We start from the raw sequence: 10,281 nt of genomic DNA on the forward strand, positions 1-10,281 counted from the left end.
GATGGAAACAAAAATTGAAGGCACCACAATGGCTTTCAAGGAGCATGGCAGCGGCTTTAAGAACGGCAAGTAGTTGATGTTTGGATGAACTGGTATGATAAATATGGATGAAATTGCAGTAAAATGGAGCAAATTCAAGGGATGATTGGCACTTAACAGCAGTGAATTGGAATGGAATTAGTGGCAATTTCATCGAGAAACTGTGGCCTCCTTTGTAAAAAAAAAACTAGGACCAGGGTTAACATTAGGGATTTTGGAACTGACAAGACATGAAGAAGTTGAAGTCATGGTGCTGGAATTGAAGTTGTCTCAACCAATTGCAAATAGCTGTTTGTTGACATATATTGGAAGACGAAGGGATACCAAAAGAAGCGTAAAATTCCCAATTGCAAGCTACCAGAAGGAGAAGACAGAAGGGGATACTTACAAAATCGACGATGGGCCAACTTTGAGACGTTTAGATCCTGCAAATTCGTGAGGGGAAGATAGATTGAAGAAGGAGAAGGTCGGAAGGAGGGAGAGATTTTCCGGAAAATGTCTTACGAAATTGAAATTGGTAAGACATTTTCCCTGAACTGAGGCCATTTTACCCGTGTTTTGGAAAACATTTTCCAAGTGTAAAATGTTGTCAGGCTCCCAAACACTGTAAAATTAGGAAAACATTTTCTGGAAAATGTTTTCCAGCAAACAAACGCACCCTAAAATTTTGTTGTCTGTGTATTCCATACATCTGTACTACTATTTATAAATCATTAGAATTCAGGAAATTCAGATTCCACCGTTAGATAAAAAATCACTCAGCCATTTGATCCTTCTGAACGGGCACAATTCTTATTGGACACAACTATTCCCGCCAGCCTTATATCTCTCCACAAAACAACACGCCTCTCCATCTTCCTCTTTCACTCATCATAAATCCTACCCCGTTGTACCCATTGTAATGCATTTAAGCAACCATTTTTATTTCTTTTCTCTTCTCAATATCATATCTTTTTAAATTTAAATAGTTTTCCCTCAATAAAAGATAGCAAAAACAAGAGGCTCGGTCAAGAAAGCCACCAAATCTACTGGAGAACATGCATCCTCTACTACCGTAGTTCGTGAATTAGAATTCCCCAGGCCAGTGTAGACAAATGAGCCAGTAATATTTTTGAATAAAGCGACAAATGAACGATTTCATGACAACATGTTGAAGCGAAACTTCCATCCCAAACAGGGCATTTCCCTTTCGCCACAACAAGACTTGGGTAAGTAAGTCTACAAAACCATCTCCAAGTTAAAGTGGGAAACTTTTTGCACCCATCCTGAAAGCTACTTTCCTGTATGATCATGAGTTAGAGTTCATTTTTGTTCGAGAAGGTTTAATACCCTAGGATATTGAAAAAATCAACGAGCTGTACAACACCAAGGTCGATGTCGACGAATATTCAGAGTTCATCGAGGACATTATAGATGAAAAACGAGACCTGTTGGTGAAAGACTTGTGTGTCGAGGGAGCAGTGTGAACGGGTTCCCATCAAAAGAATTATATGATGTACCATTGCTTTTTGACGCTGTAAGGCAAAATCTGGTTTCATTTTGTTAACTGCAGACTAAAGCCCTCTCCTCACAGCACCATAGTCACCCTCAATAGAGTGTGTCTGGTACATTTCATCGTCAATGGCAAAAAGATTGATGTAGGCACAATACTTCACCAGAAAATTGCTGACTACGCCGCAAGGCAAACTAGAATCTTGGTTTTCCCATCACTGGTGATGTTATTGTGCCAGCAAAGAGGAATCATGCCCCGTGCTGGTAGGGATGTCTTAGAGAATAAGGGCCCAATCAATGAAGCCTCTATAGAAAGAATGACTCGTGGCAAGGATACGCTGATACTGAGGGAGGCAGAAACTAGCAAGACAAGGAAAGGCAAAACTAAAGCCAACAGAAAAGGAACAAACCTGAATGTAGAGACATCATTATGGTGCAAATTGAAGTATGTCAAAAAAATGATCAACTCCATTAATAATAGGCAGATCAGGCTTGTCGATATAGTAGAAGGTATGCACAAATCCCAGAATTTTTTTTATACTTATACCAAAGCCTGGAACAGTTCTATTGTAGCCACATTAGGCCAACTGAGCTTATCCCCACTACCGAAATTCCTAGGGTTTCCACCAATCATCCAAAATTATAACCTCTCTTCAATGAATGAAGACTTAGAAGACCGAGAGAGATCAATGGCATCCCCACCCATTGTGCAGGTCTCTGATAATGAGAAAGAAGAGGAGTCTAAGGACACTGAAGAATGCCTACGAAAGATTGATAGCTTGTTCGAGGATGGTATTTTTGCTGATCAAAAGGATACTTTTGTTGAGAAAAAAAATTGTTGCTGCAGAAGAGGAAGTTGTTGCTAAAGAAGAAGAAGTTGTTGAAAATGAGAAAGAAAGAAAAGAAAAAGATTTTGTTGTGAGCATTGTCACTGCACTAGACTCTGTAGGTGCAAATATTGATAATTTGGAGCAAGCTGGAGCAAGACTAGTAGAAGTTGTTGAGGTAACCAGTGAGGAGCAATGAAATTCATTGGCAATAGTGGTCTACACTGGACCACTCCAGGTGGCCACTCCTATACAGCAATCAGCTGATGATGGCAGGGCAAAGCCGAAAACTAAGGAGTAATCCTAGGACCGTGCAAAGCCCAAAGAAAAGAAAAGGAAGCACTTTAAGGATAAAAAATAAAAAAAGAGGTGAAAAAAAGGAGGAGGAAGAAACTTCATGCAGCCACATCAATGGTTGAGGACAACTAAGTTAGTTTATTTTAAGCTTTAGTTGTAGTATTCATGCATTGCATGTAGCTGTAAGTTTTATTTTGATAAATATACATTGTCATTGCATTTTTATTGTTATTACATTTTCATCTTAGTGCATTGGGGACAATGCAAACTTTAACCTTGGGGGAATGCACAAAGGCCTTGAAAATGCTCCCACATTTCAAAAACTTTTTCGGTAATGAAGCATGCAAAGTTTAATTATAGTTAAGGAAAATTGTTCAAAAATTTTTGTTACATTCAATGCTTAATTCTTGAATCATGTGAATTATCAATGAAGGAGTTGGATAAATTTGACAAAAGGTTGTAGATTCAATTTTTTGATGAATGGGTTAGGTTGCATTAGTAATGGATGACTGCTATCATTCCTTAAATCTAGAATGAATCTGCTTTTTACGTCTGCTTATATATATAGTTATAAAGTAGAGACACTCCAAAGTGGGTGTAGTATGGAATGTTAAAGAGGGAACACTCCAATACTAGCGTTCGAAAATCAATATGGCCAAAGGTTTTTGTTGCATGAGTGTGTGCCGACACAATTACATACTCCCTAGGGGTTTGTTGCACTCCATCGTTACTTCTCAGGAACAAAGGTACAGTAATGCAATGATATCTCGTATTCTGAAAAAAAATATAAAATATATAAATACTTAGTATTGTACAATAAATGTCGTATTGGTAGATAGAAATTAGGGTTAGAGGCATGATGCTAGCATTGATGAAGTTGAAACCTTATTCATTTATGCTTATCAATTTTCAATGTAATATTCTTTCATCTGAATGTGATTCATTCATTGGGAATTTAGAGGGCTCAAGTTGCTAGAATGATCATTTTCCTTAGTAAAATTTTTGTAGCCTTGCTAGTTTCTATTTTACTTGATGACAAGTATAAACTCAAGTTTGGGGGTGTGATAGCACTAGAAAGAACATAGGTTTTCCTCATTATTTATTGGTTAAATTGCTCTCATTTAGTTATCCTTACCATATATTTTAGCATTTTCAATTTAGTACATTGAATTTTATAACTCATTGAATCCTAGCCTATTTTATCCTTAATTTTGCTATCTTTTTGCATTAATGTCGCTGCATGAGTTAATTCCAGCTTGCGTCCAGAATTGTCGCTGCACCTGACAGTTGTTCGGATAAGAACCAAAATTACATGAGCTATTCAGTCTGGTATAACCAACCTGTACGTACAAGGACAAAATAATTCTAAGGAAATGACACCTGTACTGTTAGAGGAGGACATAAAAGGTTGACGTGAGAAAAAAGGATGAGCTTTTTTTCTCTCTAGATCATCATCTTCATCATCCTACCTTAAATCTTGTAGCCATGGTAGCTAATCCTCTCACGGGTGAGCCAACGTGAAAAACCAGATACAAACTAGCTTCTGACGAGGAGACCTAAGTGCAAGACAAAAGGGAATAAAGAGATTCAGTTGAGTTGTCTAGTAATAGTATTCTCCACTCGATTCTTTCTTATTTCTTTCTAAATGCTGGTGATTACTCTCTATTTTCTGTTTGTATGGAAGTACACATGAATTCTTGGTTAAATGTTATCTTATTTAATCTTGCTTTTATTTTTTAATATTGGGGTTTGAATGTTTCTTAACACGAAAATGTTATTGCAGTCACTGGCACTGGAAAGTGCAGTGACAGTTTGAGCCAACAAGCATTATAACAGAAGTTGAGTGAGGAATAGAGGAAAAATCTCTTGTTCTTAATAGTGTCGTGTTGCCATAATTGGAAGGTGGGGTTAATGTGCATGTTTAAGTCTCAAATTAAATAGAGGAGTGACACTTGGTAAGATATACATTGAATTTTATTGCCTCGGCATTCACCTATCATTTTATACCTTGTGAGCACTTAGTATTTTGCTGAAGATCCATGTTGGGGATCCCAGTTTATCATTATCATATTTTATTTTATTATTTTCAAGTTATTACATCGACAACTATCCTCACAATTTATCTCGTTTATTTCTAATTATTGCACCGGCAATAATAGACAAAAGAAACCCATCCTTGTGGGATCGATATTTGACAGACTCACATCTATCTACTATACTTGCATCGATAGTGTACACTTGCACATTGTTGCTGTGACATTAAATAGACGATCAGTAGTTTTCTTATCTCTAAATGTAGTGCTTATCATGTAGGGATGCTAGCTAATCATAATGTTAAGTAGAGATATTGTTAGCCCGGTTGTAATATTGGTCGGCGTTCCTCTGTTATTGGCATTCTATTCAATTATGCTTTGGTGGAGGACTCGATGGCAAAGCTCTAGTGCTGTTTATTTTCTGCTTCTACTGGTTGTTGTTCTGCTTTATGCATATGAAATTTATGTTGTTTATGTCACAGCTTGTTCCAGTGCATTTGAGTGATATTCACCTTCTGGGTTTTCTTTGGGGTATCATTAATTTCCTTAGCAATCAATATGCTCTTATTATGCTGCATGGTCTTCAATGGAAATAGCTTGGATGTGGACGGGTATGTCCGAAAGGCTTATAATTTAGTATATTCTGATAGTATAAAAATGGGTTATATTCTTGGGAGTTTAGTAGGGGTTTATATCTTGGACTTCTTTACCTTGGCTTTCTTATTGTTCTTATTGTCTACTCTATCAGATATGGTCCATCTGCAAATGATACATATTACCTTGGGGCTATTACTTGTTACAGTTATAATTCTTATTTGGATTATGGGAGCATGTTCGTATAGGTATCGGCTTTTTAGAAGTCGTGTTCTTGCGCTTTTTGTTGCTGGAACTACGTAGGTTTTTCTCATTTTCTTTGGAGTGCATTATTGGTACTTGAGGAATGTTTAGCTATGCGATTGTAGCGTCTGTCTTATTAGAGCACTGTGATCCGTCTGAGGGGAGGTTTTCATAGGAATGAGCAAAATAGTTCTTCTAGTTCATCTGGTTGTGACTCAAGTATGAAATGCAGTAATAATGTTGAAGCATGTCATTGTACAAATATCATCAAAGGTGGTAACTAGACTATGGTTTAATGCTTTGATGTTAATAATTAGAATAGTCTTGTTATGTATCCAACTTATGAGCCAATTTTAAACTTTTCTTAGGTAATTTAACTTAAGGGTATTTTCGTCATTTTACCACCTATGGTAAAACAAACCCGATTTTATATCTAAGTGTTTACCGACCTCTTTTTAGTCAAATTATACAAGCCTAAAAGTTTTCAACTTAATTTAAGTTCGTTTACTATGTCTAATTCAAGTTTTATTATTAGGGACTAAATCGTAACTAATACAAACTATTAGTACCTATTTCGAATTACAAATCAAGTGCGTTCCTATCAAATTTTACTCATTACGATACTAATCCTAAAATTTTACAAAGTTTCCTTATCATCTAAGGCTCTAATTAGACTAATCAATTTCCCAAGGCTAAATTGTAACTTAAACAAATTAGAATACCAATTTAAAAAGACAAATATTCAAAACCCCAAAAACCCACACGGTCGTGTCCCCTAGACCATGTGTCATTCAACACCCGTGTTTGTGTTGTGAAAAACTTTCGGCCGAATCGTACATGCCCGTGTGGAAATCCCACACGCCCGTGTGTGATAGCTCTGGTCTCCACACACCCGTGTGCAACCCCTCACATGCCCGTGTGGACAGGCACATGCCCATGTGAAAACCATTGCACCTATTTTTGTGAAAAACTCATTTTAAAACTCGATTTTTCATAGTTTAATGGCCAATTAAACCTGATTTAACTACGATTAATTAACATACATATACTTACACCTTCAATTGAATTTATTGACATCAATTAAGCCTCAATTATATTGAATTAGGCAATCAATTTTATGCTTAACAAACACTGAATAAATCAAACAAGTGGTGTACCGTAGTCGCTAGTAAACCACTCCATGGAAGCTTTAATTAAACAATCGTTAGTGTAAATTTCATGCCTCACACACCGTGTTATTAAGCAACAATACACCGTAAATCATTAAATAATTAAACTCAAACAAGCCTCAAAATTATTATAAAACCATCCAAAATAAAATGTCCAATGTCCAATTACAACCAAAATTAAACTGATTCCCAGAAGTTCCACAATACCCGATTACAATCTCCAAAATGAGTAATAAAGTCTCTACCAAGCCTAAATCTTTTAGAAATCTCTTGCTCGGCTCCTCAGCTCCTCAATCCCGATGGTCATGTGCATGACTTGTAAGGGTGTGAGATTAGAAAAGCTCAGTGAATGTTAATAAAAACGACATGTAAATCAACATCCAAACCATTCTTTAATTACAACCGATCAATCACTAATTATCAACCATAATAAAGAAATATGTCAATTTAATTTTCATATGCTTAATCATTATCAAGAATCAATCAATCAATCAAGGCTTACAAACATTGAATGATATAACAACAATCACACCTAAATATATTGACATACATTTCTAATGGCTTAATTGGGTGATCATACATCGACTAAACGGATCTCCGAACTCCCAAAAATATCAAATACAGTCCACCGAGTTGAGCGGGCCGAAGCACACGCTCCCTTATAGCACCTCAAATAACCCAATGAGTGGACACTCATGCTCAAAACTTCCCTATCTACTCCAATCAAATTAGTTCACCTAGAGCCATATGCTCCCAATGTCACCAATAAATGTGAGTACCCACGAATCCTATGGCATGCCAACTATATCAATTGGATCCACCATGCATTTTGCCAATACATTTAATCAAACATAGCATTTAAATCAGTCATTAATGTTCTTAATTTAATGTGACAAGATGTTTAGGTGTAACATGTAACATAGCATTTAACATCCAATTAAATCAAGCATTTCATTTGCCATTTTCCAATGTTGAATTACCAAATGTGGCACTATTATATCATGATTAAAAATTCCAGTAAACATGCTTTAATCATCCTTATAATTAACCTAATTAAATAGTACAACACCACTCAGATGCTCACTTACCATTATTCATTAAAAATTCAATTCTTGCACATTTAATATCGATCTTGCAAAAATCAACCAATCAACCATAACTAATCAATGCTAATTATCAATTAATTTACTAATTAAGCATAAATGAAAGTCAATTTACCAAATCGCCCTTAAAAACACTCACTACTCAATTTTTCCTGCCATAATGAAGTGATCAACCAAGAAAATCTAATCCTCGATTCCAGTTATCTCGGTCCTCTTCAAGACTCGGAGCTTTAACAGAGACAAAGTAGGCATTACAACCTTTCCAATGCTATATTAAACCCAACTTTTAATTAACTATGCTAATCGAAATCATTTCACAAAGATACCTTACCGAATTTGTAACATCAAGTTGAAAACTCGATTCTTCATGAAATCAACCTCTTCAGTCCTCCTAAACACTTTCAATCATCAATACTAGACCAAATACACTTATACTAAGCATCAATTCCATCTTTAAATCAATTTCAAAAAATTCTAAAAATCACTTCATGAAGATGATGAAATTCGGATTTCTTTAAATTACCTCACAAATCATGTTTAATCTTGATAAATAATATCAAAAATCTTTTAATAGATCCACTTTGAGTGGAACATCCATGGATTTGAGGATTTCCTCTCAAAATTCAAGATCCACCATTAAAGAACCATGTGTAAGAAGATGACATTGATGAAAAATCCTTCAATTGACTCTCAAATCATGAAAAAAAATGTTTCCAATCATCATAAAAACAAGTTTAGCATTGAAGATTGCTTTTTATTCGCTTTAACTTTGTTGATTGAAAATCTTGATTCAAGAAACTTGAGAAATTTCAGAATATTTTTTGCTACTTTTGATAATAATTTCGGGTGAATTGAGAGAGTATTTTGAGAAGGAAATTGGTTGGATCTATTCTTTGATGATAGATCTTTAAAATCATGTAAAGATAATGAATTTTAAAGCTTTCTAATATGATGTAAAATGTGTGAAAAGTGGGCTAAATACATTAGTTTTAAAACTGAAACCACCCACCAGAAATTTAAAAATTGGGAAATTTGTCTAATGGCCACTCCCACATTTCCCTTACTTTACCATTTAAACCTTTCCCTCCAAAATTATGAATTTTAAGGTTTATTTTCCATATAAATCTCTAAAATTCCCTTATTTTTCAATTAAATCCTATTTAATTAATATTTAAAATTTACTCAAATTACCCCAATAAAATTTATTTTTCAACCCAATTTCATTATTTTCACTAATAATTATTTAAAATTTTTAAAATTAATTTTTGAAAATATTTATTTATTTTAATTTTCTAGATTATTGGTTAATCAATTTTAGATGAAATTAACCTTCTAAATTAAATTAAAATTACTAAAACCCTATAAATTCTTAGTTTCAACTAAGAACCCGAAAATTATACCCAAAACTACTAGACCCTGTTTAGGAATATTACAACTCTCCCCCTCTAAAAAGAAATTTCATCCTCAAAATTTACTTGAATCAAACAAATACAAATATTGACGTTTCATCAAATCTTCTGACTTTCAGGTGGCTTCCTCAGTCTTGTGGTTGCGCCACAAAACTTTTACCAACGGAACCGTCTTATTGCGTAGCACCTTGACCTCTCGATCTAGAATCGCAACCAGCTCCTCCTCGTACGAAAGTTCAAATTGAACCTCGATCTCCTCAATTGAAACAACTTGAGAAGGATCAGATCTGTACTTCTGTGACATGGAGACATGGAAGACATCATGAATATGCTCTAACTCAGGTGACAATGACAAAAGATAAGCAATCGGGACAATCTACTCAAAACCTAATAAGGGCCAATGAACCTCAGACTGAGCTTACTCTTCAGCCCGAACCTCAGAACTTTTTTCCACAACGAAACCTTCAGAAATAACTTATCACCAATATGATACTATATGTCTTGAGGTCTCAGGTGAACGTAAGACTTCTGTCGATCAGAAGCAGCCTTCAACCGCTCGCCAACAAGTCTCGCCTTATCCTCAACCTCTCGAACCAACTCCAGACCCAAATTCCTCTTCTCCTCCGTATCAGACCAATACAGAGGAGTCTAACACCTCCGACCATACAAAGCCTCGAACATTGCCATCGGAATACTCTTCTGATAGTTATTATTATACGCAAACTTGGCTAACGGCAAGTGACAATCTTAGTTACCTCCGAAGTGGATAACACAACTATGAAGTATGTCCTCAAGAATCTAGATCACCCTCTCTGAGTGACCATCGAACTGCAGATGATAAGCTGAACTGAAATGAAGCTTCGAATCCAAAGCCTCATGCAACGCCTTCTAAAGTCTTGAGGTAAACCATGTATCTCGGTCTGATATGATCAAAACAGGACCTCTATGAAGATGAACAATCTCTCGGATGTAGAGCTCAGCTAACTGATGTAGATTAAAAGTTGTACGAACCGACAGAAAATATACAGAATTCATAAATCTACCCACAATTACCCAGATCTAATCCTTATGTGTCA

This window comes from Gossypium raimondii, chromosome 11 (genome assembly GCF_025698545.1).
Source record: "Gossypium raimondii isolate GPD5lz chromosome 11, ASM2569854v1, whole genome shotgun sequence".
NCBI classification, from domain to species: Eukaryota; Viridiplantae; Streptophyta; class Magnoliopsida; order Malvales; family Malvaceae; genus Gossypium; species Gossypium raimondii.